Source organism: Callorhinus ursinus, unplaced genomic scaffold (assembly GCF_003265705.2).
Source record: "Callorhinus ursinus isolate GAN/ISIS: 27379988/994484 unplaced genomic scaffold, GSC_fseal_2.0 scaffold1, whole genome shotgun sequence".
Classification (NCBI taxonomy): Eukaryota; Metazoa; Chordata; class Mammalia; order Carnivora; family Otariidae; genus Callorhinus; species Callorhinus ursinus.
Window position 1 is genome coordinate 53,115,051 of NW_027397063.1, and position 19,113 is coordinate 53,134,163.

Genomic DNA, 19,113 nt, shown 5'->3' on the forward strand with positions numbered 1-19,113 from the left:
AAAGAGAGAGAATGCCAGTTCCTTTTACTCATTTTCCCCTTCTGATATTAGCCATAAAGTAGCCCTACTTTCCAAGATCATGAGGCATACCAAGTGAAATTTCAGCCAAATGTCTGATTTATAATCCTTAGTGAAAGCATCTGATCTGAAAAACAACAAAACTGGGTGTTACAGAAACTTGAAATATTTGAGTAGACTTTTAAAATTCAGAATATTTAAAATACCTCTCAAGATTAAAAATACATATATTTTAACATCTAGTTTCACGGGCTTGTTACTGAATCAACAATATACAGATGAGAGCTGTTAGAAGACTAGCATATAAATGTGTTTTCCCATCCAAAGCTCTATTTCTTCATTTCCTCTCTCAACTCTATAGCCCATCTGGAAGTGTATAGACCACTGGGTGAATTCAAACTTGGAAATTGAAATTTCAGCCTTGAAGAAAAGGTGAAAATGTTCAGAATTTACCACTAGCTTTAAAACCCCCAAACAGTAGCAATCCTATTCTGAAATTCAGGCAAGAGCTGTGGGAACTTTTTGTATAAAGCACTGTTGATTAGCATTTTACAAAAATCTTTGGGAAAAAATGATGACTTCATTGAAAAGGTAGGTAGCTCCTTCCCCACCCACCATCCAAATCTTCCTTTACTCACAGTTGCAAAAGACTGAACAGACCTGGTTAGATGTCTGTCCAGCTTCCTCTTGCTAGGAGTGGACCACCACATTCAATATTTCCCTAGGAGAGCTTCACTGAATTGTTAGGCAAAGGGGGAAAGAATGGAAAAAAGAAGCCTGAGTGAGCAAGAACTGGCAGAGATTATATCCCTAACAACATTTTGTTGGGATGTGTTGGGTCATTTCATCCCTCTGAGTCACAAATTTAATCAGACTGCATTGATTATTAATGAACATGCAGAGTTCAGTCTTCTGATCCAAGTTATTTCCCTAAGTATTTTTATGGCTCCTCTTCCTACTACAGTTGATCCTTGAACAACACTGGTGTTGTGGTGTTTTCAAACAGTTGAAAATCTGTATGTAACTTTTGACTCCCCTAAAACTTAATAGCCTACTGTTGAACGAAATCCTTACCAATAACATAAACAGTTGATTAACACATATTTTGTATGTTATATGTATTATATACTGTATTCTTACAAAAAAGTAAGCTGAAGAAAAAATGTTATTAAGAAAATCACAAGAAAGAAAAATACATTTACATTTTTTTGAGGTTTGCAGTTTTATTAAGAAAACAAAAACAACCTATATAAAAGGAGAGTCATGGGGATACTTACTGTATTTATCAAAAAAAATTTGTGTATAAGTGTACCTGCTCCATTCAAGCCCATGTTGTTCAAGAGTCAACTGTATACTTATATGTTTCTTAGAAAAATATGATTTGGGGGACATTACTTCTCCATGAACTCATCTTTCTTTTATGGTGAATTCTGTTTCTAGATGTGTGTTTGCACAGCAGTCAGTCAACAATAAGCTTAGTCAACAATCAGCTACCTTTTCCAGTTGATCTTTAACATCCATATTAATTCTCTTCTCAAAGGATTTCAAATGTTTCTAGAACTGTTTTAATCTCAAAAGTAACCCATCAGATGCCATCCACTTCCCTGGTTTTCAGAGCATGATCCTCAAAAATCTTTGATTTTTAAACAGATGATCCAAGGCCACAGTGAGGAATGGGGGCAAGAGAATGCCAAGAAATGTTTCAAAACAAGACTTTAAGACTTTAAGCTGCTTTTAGACACTGAGGCTCCACTTTCAATTTCATTTGATAAAAGATCTTTTTGTTAGTGGATGAGAAGTTCTAGTCTGAGAGAGATTCAGCAACTTGTTTCAGATCACTCAGCTAATGACAGAACCAGCTTAGAACCAGGTATCCAGAATCTTCACCTAGTACGTGTTTCTGCCACTCTATATCTGACTCTTCTAATTATTTTTTCTATCCTATTAGCATCTATTTATTCTCTTTAGAAAAACTTCCCACTCTTTCTTCCTTTGGCATTTTACAGTTTTATCTAGAGCATCTTGTTTTAGTTTCTCCATGTATTTTATTGAATATCTTTTTTCTCATCAATTCTGAGAATATTAGCCCACTGCCAAAAGACTGGAGGGGTCATTGTTATCATTAGTAATATTATTGTCTCCTACATGGATAATATTTTTTAGAGATATTCACCTTTCATAGATTCACACATTAATTATATTGATATGAACTCGTATACCCTTATAAAGTACACAGAAAGAGATATGAAAACTAAGGCCCAGAAACAACTTGCCCATTGGCTCACAGCTATTCAGAAGCACAAGTAGGGTTGGAGTCCTGTTTTCCAGTTTCCACTCTTTCCACTTGAGTATTCCAAATGAAGAGAAGGATTGGGGTGGGGGTGGGGGGTTGTGTTAAATTCCTATTCATGGGCTATTAGCCTGCTTTTCCTTGACATTTCAAATGATTTGGTTCTTATTAAATCAGTCATGCATACACTTACAAATTACTCCTTCACCTTGCCAACCTCACCACCAACCTGCTGGATCCAGACCAAAGGGCCATATTTCCCTACAATCCACATGGTTGATTGCCCTTTCATCTAAGCATTGTTTAAATTTTGACAATGTTTTCAACATAATTGATCCTCTTTGACCTCTCATCAGTCCTATATTTTTTCTCCCACTGGATTTTTATTCACATAGTCACCCTACTCATACCGGGATATTTCATTTGGGGAACAACCCTCTGTAATATACTATCCAGGACTTGACTTTATCTTTGCCCCTTTGTAGAGACTCTAAATCCTTATCTGAAATATTCAGTCTAGCAAGCATAGGACATTGGAAGAAGGACTAGTAGCCAAACATGAAGTAGATGCTCCTTCACAAAAAGTAACAATGGCAGAAGAAGGCAAATTTCCTAGCAGTGGCATGTGCATAACTCCAACATAACATGTACATATATTCAGTTAGATATATAAAAGATATATAGGTATATAAAATAAATCTCATGCAGTTCCTGAACCCCTCCATAACATAAAGGATGCAGAGAACGGAGGACACCCCAAGTTAGAAGGAGGGATATATTTGTGAAGAGCTACATCCATTTCCTTGATCCTCCAGCTGAGGGGAGGCATATAAATGGTAGTGATACTAATAAATCCTAATCTAAAGCTCATGCTCTTTGCCCTAGAGTAGGCAGCGGGGAGGTTATAGGTATCAATCTGAACACCTGCTGAAGGGTAAGGAACTTCTCTATAGTATGAGCAATTCAATTTTCTATTGAAAACTAGTATCTTTCAGAAATCAGGGTAAAAAGCCATTTCTGGGTCAGTCATAGCAAAATGATTATAATCACATTTCTCTATTGCTTGATTAGGTCACTATTCACTAATGCCCTGAAGCCATCAGATTCTTTGAGCTGTCATTTCATACCCCATACCACTTGTGGTGAGCTTCCCTATATCTAGTTTGGAAAGCCAGTTCAAGGCAGAAGGTGGTTTTCTTTCTCTACTATAAAAAGAGTTTTGGGTCACGGGTGGTTGCCTTCTCACTGTGCTTTTAAAAGAAGAGAGAAAGTGCCGTCCGTTTGCTGGGAGCAAAAATATGTTCTTTTTCATCTGAAACCATTCCTTGCATCTCACTAAATATTACTGAGCATCCCGCAAGTAGCCTATTGTCTTACCTATCTGCAACAGTAAACAGAATGTATTAGGAAAACCTCTTCAGACTGGTGGAACCCAGCAGCTTAGGAAGCTTTGGGGAATAAATATCTGACAGCAGGTGGCTTAAGTAGACCAGCTGTATGGCTATACATAGGAACTGCCACTTAACAAGTTAGGGCAGCTTGTTCCCATAGCTCGTGGGGAGTTGGACACATTCTACTCCCTTTAGACTCTCTGGGCTATAGAGGAAAAACAAGCATTTCATCATGTCCAATGCCTCCTTAATTATGTGATTTTAAGTTGTTCTAAGACATAACAGTTTCTTTTTTTATTTATTTTTGTTTTATTTTATTTTATTTTATTTATTTATTTGACAGAGAGACAGCGAGAGAGGGAACACAAACTGGGGGAGTGGAAGAGGGAGAAGCAGGCTTCCCGCCGAGCAGAGAGCCCGATGTGGGACTCAATCCCAGCACCCTGGGATCACAACCCTGGCCTAAGGCAGACGCTTAACGACTGAGCCACGAAGGTGCCCCAAGACATAACAGTTTCATGTGAAGGAGTACAAATGGCAGTCCCAGGACATACTGGACCATTGACCCACTGTTCAAATATCACTAGTCTTCTTCTCCTTTGTGACATAGTCAGTTACCATGGTAACAAGTAGCCAAAGTTTATTAGTGTGTGTTAGTATTTAAAAGGTGATTTATAAGCACATAAATAATTGGCTGTTCATTAACAGGTGGGTCTCCTAAACTCAGCTGCTTTTGGCAATTATCTACAGTATTCCAGAGTTGTGCTTCTGTCCACCTCAGCTGCTTGCCTGTTTGGCTCAGAGAGTATCAACTTTGAAAACAAGGCAAAGAGAAAACAATCCATCAGCAGGGTAGGTGGAGCAGACCTTGTGACCGGTATTGGTTGCTTGCCTAGCAGAGTGCACAGGAGCAGATGGGAGGGAGTACAGGTTGCCCACTTTTAATTTTTCCTTCAGAAAATGTACATACTGTATTCTGAAAATCCTTGTTTCTCAGCAAATTCATTAGGAATGGAGCCAGACTTACATATAAATTGTTGTTTATACTGGAAGAGCCCCTTGTCTAAAAATACCTCCCTGAACCAGCAGTCACAGGATCTGAAAGTGCATCAGAATAGATGTATTATTTTCAGTGTTGTGTGTGTGTGTGTGTGTGTGTGTGTGTGTGTGTGTGTGTGTGAAAGAGAGATTGAGAGTGCTAGACAGAGTTGTATATTGTTTGGGGGTGTTCGAGGGAATGAAGCTGAGAGAAATGGAGTATTTCAATACTCCCAGCGGTGGAGAACATGCTAACCTTGCTACTGACCACATTTTTAGTATTTGGAGAGACCCTGGATAGCCTGAGAAAACATAGTTTGTGGATCAGAGTCACAGTTTTTCCAGATTGCCATTTTGACAGGCTAGACCTGACTTAGATGATTCTGGGGTTTTGGTTTGGTTTTGCTTTTAATTTTTTTTTTTTAAAGATTTTATTTATTTATTTGAGAGAGAGAGAGAATGAGAGATAGAGAGCATGAGAGGGAAGAGGGTCAGAGGGAGAAGCAGACTCCCCGCCGAGCAGGGAGTCCGATGTGGGACTCGATCCCGGGACTCCAGGATCATGACCTGAGCCGAAGGCAGTCGCTTAACCAACTGAGCCACCCAGGCGCCCTGCTTTTAATTTTTAAAGACCCTTTTCCATTTCTAATTTTTTCACACAGTTTTGGAGTTTTGAATAATTGTTAATAAAAAGATACACTTATTGAAGCATACCATGCATTCATCTTCCTAATCTATATAGCCTACGAGTACTATTATTATTATTACTTACTGTTATTTTGACTTGAGGTACATGAGAACAAGGGAGAGGGGAACATGGGAAGATAACTGGAAGATACCACAATGATAATAAAATGTAAGAGGACAGATTTTGAAGAGGGAAAGACTTTAAAGAGAGAGATTAAGAAGAGAGAAAAACTGGAGGCTAAAAAAGATGTTCCATCTGGTTTCTGCAGCTTCTTTCTTTCATTTATAGACTATCTCAGGAGCCGAGAACAAGGCACAGTCGGCCAGTGCTGCTTGAGGAATGGCATAAAGAACGGTAAGAGAATCAGCTGTGCATTGTCCTGTAGGGTATTTCATAAACTCCAGGAGGTATACAGACCAGTAATGATAGTGTTATATCTCAGTGCCAGAGACGCTGATTACCCCTTCAATTGTTTTAATTTATGTAACAGCATATTTTCTCCCCCACTCAACTAAGTGCCTAATTCCACTGATGAAGCACCTAACTCACCAGTTACTTTGAAAGTGTTATTCAGGTTGATTAAACACTACTCTATTTATGGAAATACCTTTTGTTTTAATAATTGGTAGTGGTTTTTAACTCCACCCTCCTCAACATGTGTGTGTGTGGGGGGGTAATTATCTTGATCCTCTAGCTTGCTGAGATTTTTGAACACATTCTACATTTTCTGAAGAAAACTCTACTACAAATAAAAAAATAAAAGTAACAGGCATTCATATAATTTTTTATTGTTTTAGGCATCACTCTAAATGCTTTATATAACTCATGTAACCTTCAAAAAATTTACAAATTGGGTATCATTGCTATCCCTTTTTTATATGTCAGGAAACAGAAGGTTAAAAAAAAAACTTGCTTAAGAATATAGAAAGGAGCAAATTAGGAACAGACCTAGAATTTGAAAACTTAACACAGGACAGCCTGCTCTTCTGCATCCCTTCATTCCATCAACAAATGTATTGAGTTCCCATAGCTCGTGGGAACTCAATATTATGAAGTACGAATTTATAAGAGAATGTAACTCTCACCATAACAAGCAAAACAAATCATGTGAGATACTAAATTAATTTTCCTGAACCCCTGAGAAAAATGACATTGAAAAACTCTTTAAATAAGCTAAACTTCAGGGACGATTACTTCATAGGAGAAAAGACGTACAAAGCTACTCTCCTTGGCTGACTAGCAGGAAAAGAAAACTATCTCCACAGACAGAAAATCAGCAGAATCTTTAACAAAATTTTAAGGCCTGTATGTGGGCTGCCAAGAAAGATTGAAATTCTGAGACTCTAGTGAAGTTACAGAGTAAATCTGCACTCACTCACCAATTCTACTGCCTGTGTCTTTCCTGACTGTTTAGGGGCAGTTCTCCACAGGCTAGAAGGCAGGGGAGGAGAATTGAGAGGGATCAATTTCAACTCAAGATTTCAGCTTCTAAGAGCTGGAGACAGTGTTCTGAGAGGGACTGCTTTGAGGCATTCTGGGAAGAGAAAGATCTTCCTGGGCATACAAAGTCTTAGTATGGCTGGAAGAGAGCAAAGAAAACTTCCTAGAAATATGAAGAGCTGGTAGTGCTATAAAAGCAGAAATCTTCATGTTTTAAAAAGCTAGCGCTGGGCAGAGAAGCATAGAAACCTATGGATCTCACTAGTGCTCAGACCCCAAGTCTGCAGGGTTTCATTCTAATTCCACTTCCAAAACATTTAAAGTCTGTGGTCAAACTAAAGCTGCAACAAATCCCAAACACATCTCAACTAAAGACCAGATTTATTAGCTCTCCACTCTAGATCTTTTCTAGAAATAAATATGATTTACATCCATTTTTGTATTGTTTCCTTACACAAAATATCCTCAGTGCCATAAAATTTGCACGACAAATAAGATATATAAATCATGGCCAAAAGAAAATATATGGAGAGAAGCAGACCCAGAGATGATCCACATGTCGGAATTATTAGAGATTTTAAATAAAATATGTATAATCAAAAATCTAAAGGAGCAAGTAGGAAAAGTAGGCAATGTGAGTAAAGAGATGGGGGATTTTAGCAGAACATTTTAAACAAAAATCTATTGAAAAAAATTCCAGAAAAGATGCAGTATCATAAATGAAGGACTCGTTAGATGGACTTAACAGCAGATTGGAATCTGAAAAGAATGAGTATCCTAGAAGACAGGTCAATAGAGCTGCTGGTGCTGCTTGTGTGCACTGGTTCAAGTGAGGGCCTGGACCCTTTTGTGAAGCAGCAGCTGAGGCTAATGTGGCACAAGCCATGGCAAATGACAAGCCCAAGGAAGGAGTCAAGATTGGGAACAAGGATCATGTTAATTTGAAGGTATTGAGTCTGGATGGTTCTGCAGTGTCATTTAAGATTAAGAGGCACACATATGGTGAGCGCTGTGAATTGTGCAAGACTGTTGAATCACAGATCTGTACTTCTGAAACAAATAATGCAAGATATGTTAAGAAAAAAGAAAAAGAAGATAGCAGGAGGGGAAGAATGAAGGGGAGTAAGTCGGAAGGGGAGAGGAACCATGAGAGACGATGGACTCTGAAAAACAAACTGAGGGTTCTAGAGGGGAGGGGGGTGGGGGGATGGGTTAGCCTGGTGATGGGTATTAAGGAGGGCACGTTCTGCGTGGAGCACTGGGTGTTATGCACAAACAATGAATCATGGAACACTACATCAAGAACTAATGATGTATGGTGATTAACATAACAATAAAAAATTAAAAAAAAAGATTAAGAGGCACACAGCACTTAGTAAACTAATGAAAGCCTATTGTGAACAATAGGCTTGTCAATGAGGTTTGTCAATGCGGCAAATCAGATGCCAAAGGGATGAGCAGCCAATCAATGAAACAGACATTCCTGCATAGCTGGAGATAGAGGATGAAGATACAGTTGATGCGTTCCAGCAGCAAACAGGAGGTATTTACTAGAAAGGGAGCTTGCTACTTTACTCCAGAACTCTGTTTCTCCAGACCAAAAGGACAACCTAAATTAGAAAACTGCAATTTGCTTCCACCACATCCTGATTACTACAGTAGAGTTCTCTCAATTCTTTCATTTTCCCTTTCCCCATTCCTTTATTGCACATAAAGTAACTGGTGAATATACACAAGCATATTGCATTTTTTAACTAAATGGCCAGTGATATGGTTTGATCAGCACCAAATGGAGATGAGATAGGGAAAAATTGATTTTATGAAAATATCCCTTTCTCCATTTGTGGCATTCAGCTCCTATCTTTATATCTCAGTGAGTTATTTTGCTCTCAAAACAAAACAAAAAAGAACAACGTAAAAATCCTTGCATACTTTGTTTGATTGGAGAATTTCAATGCTTTTCATTTATCATTATAAAACCAAGGACAATTTTATAACTTTTTTGTACACAGCTGTAACATGTAGGATGATCTATCTCAAGTAGGAATAAATTAATCTAAAAGAAGATTCCTAGATATTTTTCAATTCAAGTATCTTGTTATTTAAATAAAATTCTTGTTTAAAATGAACAAAACAAAACAAATCAATAGAAGGCATCCGAACTAAAGCAAAAAAAAAAAAAGTAAAAAATAAAAGAGAGAGAGAGAAGTGTTTGAGATCTGTAGGACAATATCAAACCTATCATGAGTGTAGAAAAAGAAGATAGTGAATAGGGTAAAAAAAATATATTTGAAGAAATATAGCAGAGAATGATTCCAAATGATTGAAAGATGTTAACACATATCTGATATTCAGTGGACCCCATGCAGAGTACTACAAAACAAAACACACCTAAACTCTTCATAGTTAAATTGCTGGAAACAAAATTTAATAATTTAAAGCAGTCAGCAAAAAATAGACACATTATCTTCAATGGTACAATATGCATGATAGGTGATTTACCACTAAAAATAATTAGAGAATATATTATTGGACGAAGCAATAATATAAAGTGCTAAAGACAAAAGTCAGCCTAAGAATATTATATATAGATCATCTATCTCTCCTTTAAAAGAGAGGGCAAATAAAGTTATTTCAGAGAACAGAACTTCAGGGAATTTGCCTCCAGCAGCCCTTACTATGAGACATGCTAAAAGTAGTTCTTCAGAAATGAAGAGAAATGATGCCAAATGAAACCCCAGATCTGCAGGAATGAATGAAAGGCATAAAATAAAGTAAATATCTGGGAAAATATAAAAGACGTTTCAGCCTATATCTGTATTTATATCTTATGTATATTTTTAAAAGACTGCCAAGAAGTTAAAAGAAAATAATAATAATATATCAAATGTATTTAGGGATTTTTAGCAAATGTAGAACTAAAATATAAGAAATGAAGTGCATAAAGATGGCAAAAAACCCCACCAAACTGTTTGTGACGTAGCATAATATTATTTGAAGTTAGGCTATAATGAATCTAAGATTCATATTATAAACTCTGAACCTATACTGTCCAATAGGGTAATCAGTAGCTACAAGTTGATATTTAAATTTAGGTAAAAATTAATCAAAATTAAATAAAATTAAAAATTCAGTTCCTAAGTTACACTAGCCACATTTCAAGTGCTAGTAACTATATATCTCTAGTGGCCATCATATTGGATTGAACAGATAAAGAAGATTTCCAGTTATTTCAGACATCACTGCTCTAGATAAAGCATAAAAATATAACACAAAGATATAAAGGTAAATACTAAAAGTAGGAGTAGAAATGGAATACAAAAAAAATGTGATTTACCTCAAAGAAGGCAGAAAAAAAAAAACAGAGGCATGTTTAATAAATGAGATAAATAAAAACCAAATATGAAGATAGGAGATTAAAATAGAACTATATCAATAATTACATTAAATGTTATTAAACAAAACATTCCACGTAAAAGTCAGAGATAATAAGATTATATAAAAAAGACATAACTCTATAGATTTTATGTGTAAAGGCAGAGCAGTTGAAAGTAAATGTGTAAAAATAGTACCACTGAAACACTAAGATTAAGAAATTTTAATTATATAAGCAAGATTCGTGTGTTAAAGATACTATTAAACACAAAGATTAAGAAATTGGTTGGCTATCTTAATATCAGACTAAGGTGATTTCAAGGGAAAGAATATTACTGGAGAAATAAAGAAACATTTCATAATTATAAAGGGGTTGATTCATCAAGAAGTTATAACAATTCTAAAAGTGTATGTACCCAATAACAAGATTTCAAAATGCATGAAGCAAAACTTGACAGATTAAACGAAGAAGTGGACAAGTCCATGTTTGTGGTCAGAGATTTTACATAACCATCCCCCAACAACTGTATAGGTATAATTCTACCCCAACCACTACACACAGTCTTTACATGTGCACATGAATTATGCACCAAAACAGACTACCAACTAGGCTATTAAAAGTCTCCAAAATATTAAAGAATTAAAATCATATAGAATATAGTCTCTGGATATAAGGGTATCAAATTAGAAATTGATTTTTAAAAGCTATATAAAAAATGCTAAAGTATTTGGGATTTTACAACAAATTTCTAAATAACCCACAGTCAAGAACGCAAAAGGAAAATTAGAAAAGACTACAAAATGAATGACAATAAAAACACAGTATTTAAAAATCTGTGTGATGCAGCTAAAGCTACATTAGAAGAACAGTTAGAGTTTAAATGTTTATAGTAGAAAAGAGTAATAACTTAAAAATAAGTAACTAAAACTTCTATTTTAGAAGCTAGACAAAACAGAACAAATTAAGCCTAAAGTAAATAGAAGAAATAATGGAGACAAAAATATAAATCAACAAAATATAAAACAAAAAAACAGGTAATCAAAATGTTGAAAGTGGAATCATTAAAAAGATGAGTAAGCTTGACAAATTTCTAGTAAGATTTATCAAGGAGAAAGAGAAAATACAATTACATCAAGAATGAAAAGGGACGTTACTAGAGACTGCGAAAAAGAAAAGGATAAAAAAAATTTTACGCCAATAAATTCTACGAATTAAATGAAATGGACACATTCCTTGAACAATACATTTATTTCAACTGATGTAATAAGATAAGAAATAGGCAATCTAAATAGCCCCATGAGTATAAAACAAATTGAGTTCATAATCAAAAACTTTCCCCCAGAGTTATTTCAGGCTCAAACGGCTTCACTGGAATTTTATCAAGTATTGAAGTAAGGTATAATGCCAATTCTACATGAGTTCTTTCAAAAACGGAAGGAGGAAGAAATACTATTCAAAAAATATGGTCTGATACTAAAACCTGGCAAAAATAAGAAAAAAACTATAGACTAATATCTATTATGATCACAGATGCAAAATCTTAAAAACACAGAAACAACCTAAGTACAGCAAGCGGACTCACACACAGTGATGCATCATGAACAGGTGGGTTTTACCCCAGGTATGCAAAAGTGCCTCAACGTTTAGAAAAAATATGTATAATTCACCATACTAACAGAAAAAAAGAGAAAACAACAACAACAAAACCCCCATATAATCCTCTCAATTGATATAGAAATATGGCTTTCCTAGTACTCTCCCAAAGAAGAATGCCCTCTCTCATCATTTCCACTTTATAATTTCCTGGAGTTTCCCTTCTGTACAATGGGGCAGGGAAAATAAATAAAAGCCTAACAATCTAAAAGAATAATTAAAGCTGTGCTATTTGCAGGCAAAATAATTGTAAATATAGAAAACCTTCATAGAATCTATAAAAGGACTAGGGCTAAGTAAATTCAGTGAAACTGTAGAATTCAAATTCACAAAAAATCTAGAGTTTCTATATACAAGCAAACAAAAATTAGAAAAAAAGTAAAATTATATACAATATCATTAAAAATATTGAGTAGATAAACAATCTACTGAAAAAGATGAAAGATGTCCACACTGAAACTATGAAACACTGTTGAGAAATTTAAAAGACTCAAATAAGTGAAGAGCTATGCCTATGTTTACTGACAAAATTTAATATTTTAAGGATGTGCTTTTCTCTCTTAACTGATCTATAGACTTAATGTAATATCTATCAAATTTCCAACAGGTTATTTTGAAGATATTGACAAACTGATTCTAAAATTTGGGTAAAAATAAGAAGGATTTAGAATAGCAAAAACAATCTTTTAAAGAAAGTTAAAGGACTTAACACTATCTACTTCAAGACTTATTACAAAGCTACAATAAACAACAGACTGGAATAATTGACTTAAAGAATTAACATATAGATCAATGGAAAATAAAGTCCAGAAATAGACCCACACATATAAAGTCAATTGATTTTCAGATAAGGCACCAAGTTCATTCAATGGAAGAAAGAAAAATCTTAAATGATATTGGATCAACTCAACCCTTATACTCCATAAATAAAATATTAATTTGAGGTGAATCTTAGATTTAAATTCATAAAGCACAGAAAAAAATAAGAATAATATCTTTGTAACCTTGGGAGTAGGCAAAGATGATTTCAACACAAAATCAATAACTCTAAAAGAAAAAAATCAGTAACCCTAAAAGAAAAAAATAGATAAATTGAACTTTATCAAAATTAAAATTTATATCTCATTGAAAGAAACATTAAGAAAATTAATAGGCAAAAAACAGACTGGGAGAAAGTTTTCATAATACATCTATTTGACAAAGAACTCATATCCAGAATATTAGAGAAATCCTATAATACAATAAGAAAAGGACAAATAATAAAAAGGTGCACCCAATTACAAAACAGTCAATGATTACAAAATAGTAAATGACTTGAATACATACTTCACAAAGAAATACAAATGGCCAACAAGTGTGTGCAAATGTGTTCAAAATGTCCAAAAAAGGTCCAAAAAGAGCCTGTAAAAGAATGTCTACAGCGACTTTCATATTCATAATTACACAAATATCCACCAACAGAATGAATAAGCAAAATGTGTTATGGTCATGCAATAAAAGGAGAAACTACTGATAAAGGCACAAACATTATGAGGAGTGAAAAACCAGCCACAAAAACATGACTCAATTACTTTATATTATTTCCAAGAATAGATAAAACTAATTTATGGCAACTGAAATCAGAAAGTGGTCATCTCTGTGGGTGGAGAGAACGAAGCGGAGATTGACCTTAAAACGACAAGAGGGAATTTTCTGGGATAGTGTAGATGACCTTAATAAGAAAAAGAATAGGCAAGACACAGACTGAAAAAAAGTTTTCATAATACAAATATCCGACAAAGGACTCATATACGGAATACATCTTTTCTACACATGGTTACATTCTGTACATGATTAAATAAAATGGCTAAAATTCATGAAGCCAAATGCTTAAGACCTGTACAAATTATTATATTTAAATTACATCTCAAAATATATATATTGACCAGTGCCAGATTCTGTGCAACTCATTGGAGATAACAGTGATGAACAAGACTGTTCTCATAAAATTAGAAAATCCAATAAATGGACTTTTTTAGGCTATTCAAGGACTTACCTCAACTCCATCCTTCTCTTTGTTGTCCACATACTTAACTATTGTTTCTGTACATAATATAGTGAAAGTGTGTTACAAAAAGAAATCAGGAGTCTTGAGTTTTTTTCACATTTCTGTCCTCGACGATCTTTGGGACCTTGAATAAGCCATTTATCCTTATTATACTTACCTGCAAAACAAAGGTGTCAGTCCAATATCCTTTTAAGCCCTTATTTTTATTGGTTTTTATTCTTATTACATACACTAATGATGATATCATTTATTTACTGTGAAGCTGTAAATTTGAGGGGGAAAACTGTGCATCATAGAAGGAGACAGCCCCAATTTCTTGACCATAACTTGGTAACGGTCATAACTTGCCAGCGTGTGGTATTGCCACTGAGCCTTTTCTAGTGAGTTAAGCTGAGAGTTTACAGAAAATGAGATCTGACTAGTCTGGCCTTTATTTGAATTCTAATTGCCTTTTTTTAAAAATGGCTTTTTCAGTCATGTTAATTTTGAGAGTGACCAACCCAGATCTCAAATTTCCAAATCAAAAGGCCCCCATTGCAGAAAAGGCTTTTTAGTTTGCCAGGTACACAAAGCTATCTTGTTTTTTAAGTGAATTAGTTAAGATTCAGAGATGGGACGGAATCTAAAGTCTGTAGGCCCATAAAACATTCTCTCTTAGAAACATTTAGAGAACATGCAAGAGTAAATTGCTCTCTTACGAGGTCTGCAGAGGAACATAATACATAACTTTCTTTCGTTGTGATTTTTAAATTTTCCCTTTCTCCCAAATTGCTTAATCACTTTTTGGTTAGAGAAAATAAGCCTCAATATGGCCAAACCTCTACCCAAAGACCCCTCTCCCTATCCCATGCTGCTCATAACCTCTTCTTGTCACTCTTCTTCATATTCGCCCAATGCCTTTCCTTTCTTTTTGTGCACAGTTTGAAATTTACTTATGTCAATCCTTTTCCCTATCAGCTGATACTCATAACTCCTTAACGTTTTAACATTTTGTAATATCATTAATTCATTCATTAACTCATTTCCACAAAAACTTACTGAAGTAAAAACAAAAACAAAAACATGCAAGATGCTATGTAGGTGCCAAGAACAGAAGGGTGAAGAATCTCCCTGCTACTTGGGGGTTTATACTCTAAGATTTACATATATAGTCTATATTTTTAAACATATTGTCTAATTTTTTTTTTAAGAATTGAATGTGTGCTTTTTTCCTTTATTAAGTCCTCTTACAACCCTTTGGTCTGTGAGTGTGGGCTTAGATTTACTTTTCAGTGCCCTTGATTCAAATCATCAAAGCACACGAAGCTTCGAAGCTGCAAACTACCACTACAGTCTTCAGAGTGACAAGCTTCTTGCTTAAGAAACAGTTTCTCAGCATTCTAATAATATGTCCCCAGGATCTCCCTGTGAAAGTAGTAAACAGAAAAACAACTGGGGGAAAATTAGGATGTGTATGGTCACTGTTCTGTTCCTTTTGTGGTTTTCTGCTTCTAGCGTTTTGCTTTTAATTCTTCCATTCATATATTGATTGGTTCATATATTGATTTATAAATACGTATTTAATGCCTACAATGAGCCAGGGAGTATACTAGATGAGTAACACCTAATCCTTGTTAAAGGACCTCAGAATCAAAAATTCTATTTCAAACTGTTTTGACCCAACAAACATGATTGCCTTTGCCAATCAAAAAAGTGGATTTTTTCCCACTGTTGAAATAGATGTTTTCAAAATAGATTAAAAGATATTTAAAGGTAAAAAGACATTTTTAATGGTGAGATATTTTACTAAATAGTTTCTAGGGTGTGTGTGCACATATGTGTGTCTATGTTTGTGCGTGAGTATATTGCCTTACATTTCTCTTAGTATCATATGCCTACAGAGGCTTTTTCAAACTATCTTTAATATAAACTGCATTCTAAAATAGCCTTTAAAATAAACAAAAGATGACAGAAAATAATTTTTAGACAAGATACTGCATGCAATTTTAAAGTATAGATTTAAAACGTCTTCATTGCATCCTCCGACAACCCAAAATACAAATGATGCCTCCCCCCCCATACACATTCAATTTGGAAGATGGTGGCAATATTTTTTGTTTATTTAATTCACATAAAAATTATTTCATTGTTATGGATAGTAACAGCTATTCCTGTTCCTCAATGAGTATTTATTGAGTTGAAGCTTCTTTAACAATCCATTTCATCAACACTAACAGCTAGTTACTAGTAGTATCTACATTTATAGGTGAGAAATCTAAGGAAAATCAATGTTAAAGAACTTGACTTGTTAAATATTTAGTACAAAATATAAGATAATGAAATTTGATAGAAAAGACACAAAATCTGCCCAGAAGAACCTTTAATAATTAACAATTATTTTAAAATCATGAACTGTAGTTAAAACTTATGAAAAGTTGGTTAAAGGATGTGACTTCTTTCCCTGACTAAAACATGCCTTTGGGAAATTTTTATTTCCTTGTCTTCATCTCCCTCTTGGCATTTACCAATCCTGAATTTCTCCTTGTTTTCTCTCTTCTTTTCTGCAGTTGAAAAGCTTTAAACGACTGCTGAGCAGCCCATCTCTCTATGTTCTAAAGAGACCCTTTGCCTCCTGGGAGAAATATAGTATGTTGTACTCGTTTGGATACAAAAAAAGGACTACTTACTTACTTTTCTACAATTGTAAATAGTTCTCTAATCTTTTCATTATTAATTAAATGTATGAAAAGTTTTAACATTATAACATTCTCAGTCATTTTTCATAAAGCCCCATGCTATCTCATTTTGCATTCCTCTAAGACTTCTGTCCTGTCTTGTTCTGTGAAGGCTCCCTGTGCCCTTTGTCATTTTTCCATGGTGTCTTTATCTACTTATACTATGAGCTCCCTTCTCCTAATCCTCTTCTCATACCCATTATTTTCCAGTATTATTAGCCTGGTTTCTTTTGACACAAAAGCTTAAAAGCCACTGCCTATTTCTGTGTTGCCAACTTTTCATGTCGCTGTCATAGTGACACCTTAAATCTCTGACAGCAAATGTCAAAATCTCCCAAACTGCACTGTAGACCAACTACAGCTAAATTTAATAAAGTATTGGGCAGCTCTGATTAAAACAATTGGCACCCATGGGAAAAAATGATATTAGTGGGGTCTAAATCCAAGATACTGGCTATTTCAAAACATAGGCTTGACTTTGTATATTATGTTCAAAACAAGTTAGTTAGTCCTTCTTAGTACTTTGACCAAAAATTTTAGTGACTTTCCACAGGTGAATGGGGGGATTGGCTTGACTAGGCTATCCTAAAAGTTCAAGTATTTTCCATAGTTCCATAGAAAATAACAGAGCAGGGAAATAAAATAGAAAAGGTTAGAATTTAAAAAGTAGTTAAAAGCCTACTTAGTCCTTGTTCTCTACCAATTACCTACAAACTTTTGACTTTTACTTTCTAATCTTAATATACTTACTCTAAAGACAAAACTCTCATTCCCTCCTCTGTTTTTTATTCCTTTGGCATTTTAAAATATTCTCTTTTTAATTGCTAGTAAATACTGAATGAATTTCCTTTTGGAATAGGGATCAGAGCAGATTTGTACAACTTAGCTACAAAACCTCAAAACAATCTTTTAAAATGTTTTCTGAACCATGGCTCAAAAATAGGTTTTTCTCTATTTAACCTTTAAAAAAATGGTTTGAAATGTAAAAGGACAAAGCAATTCTTAAACACAGCCACAGTGACATCTGCCAAAAGCCAAAAATATCTCATTGGTTTAACAGGCCAAATTTGTAGTCCCTACGAAGTCCTAATGTTATTGTGAATGCCCTATGATGGGTTACATGGGTAAAGTGATGTGTTTGTAGAATTACATGGTAATTCAAAGAGACACTGATAAGCTATATTTTGTACTTTTGTTCCAGATGCAGGAAGGAAACATTTAATCCATCTACTTTGATCCAAAAAACTGTCTTGATGACATTTGGAAGGATTTAATGACATTTTCCTTGGTTCCAGCTCTACTATTCAGCCGTACCTCATTGTATATGATTAAGCTGTAACTCTGCAGTCAGTTATAGGACCCAATGCCTCAAGTTCATAATTAAGATGCAAAAACAAAAAATGAAACAAACAAAAACTCCAACAACAACCAAAAAATAATTTTGCCAAGTACTCCTTTCCCAATAATTGACTTGAAATGCTCTCTGTTCTCTACTGAGCTCTGAGTTGTGAAGCAGTTCCTTGGATGGGGACTATCAGACTTGACTCACACTAGGATCTTTTCTAACTGCTTTCATCTCCCAAATGCCTACCATGATTCAGAGGTTACCAGATGTTGCATCTAGTAACAAAGGTATAAAAATGTAGGACTCTGTGGTTGCAGAGTAAATCAAAGGGAGCCATAACCGACCACTGCATAAATAATGGGCCAGCGTTATGAGTGGAACTGTGTCCCCCAAAATTCATATCTTGAAGGTCTAACCACCAGTACTTGAGATGTAACCTTATTTATGAATAGGGTCATTGCAGATGTAATTAGTTAGCTAGGTCATTGGATTATCCAACATGACAGGTTGTTAGAAGGTGGAGGAGGGACAGTAAAGTATACTCCAGGCTGAGAAGGCACTTTGAGATTGAAAAAGGACACAAGCCACTCCGTACTATTTACAGAGTTTTAGTCAGGGTAACTTACTAACAAGGAGACTCAGGCAAAGGACCATTCATGGCGGCAGCATACTTCCTATCTGCCCCCATTCTCTGCCCAGTCCAGACCTTAATCCCCAGCTTTTATAGAATGAGAGGTGAGGTCAAAGGGTAGTTATCTAAAGTGGCATCATCTGTGAGCCAGAGGATCTCTACTAGGATATAAAGTGGGGCCTTCTGTGCACCAGTCATTTCTACTGCTTATCTAAAGTGGAGCCTTCTGTGTGCCAGTTTAGGGAAGATCAGAACAAGCCATCCCACATTCAGGTCAGGATATACATTAACCTCCTGGGAGCCTGGAACATGTAGCTACGAGGCAGGTCATTTCTCAGGCATGAACAAGTTGGAGGGTCAAAGATGGAGTCATTGTTTTTAGCACTCCTACACAGGTATCCTTAGAAAAAGGGGGGATTTGATTTACACATACACACAAAAGTATCATCACGTGAAGATGAAGGCAGTGATCAAGGTGATGC

At 35.1% G+C, this 19,113-nt stretch overlaps 1 long non-coding RNA gene and 1 pseudogene across 2 annotated transcripts in view; both read left to right on the plus strand.

Moving 5' to 3' along the window:
• The first annotated feature begins 4,363 nt into the window (after positions 1-4,363).
• The window catches only part of LOC112826435 (uncharacterized), a 42,428-nt gene continuing 27,678 nt past the window's right edge, over positions 4,364-19,113 (plus strand). Inside the window, exons 1-3 of one of the 2 annotated variants that reach the window (XR_003208925.2) lie at positions 4,364-4,551; positions 5,714-5,779; positions 17,857-18,298. This is a non-coding gene — a long non-coding RNA (uncharacterized lncRNA). Of the gene's footprint in view, positions 4,552-5,713; positions 5,780-17,856; positions 18,299-19,113 lie in introns of those variants that run through there. The other variant, XR_012381011.1, reaches the window with a different exon arrangement.
• LOC141374250 (small ubiquitin-related modifier 2-like) lies at positions 7,750-8,419 on the plus strand (annotated as a pseudogene).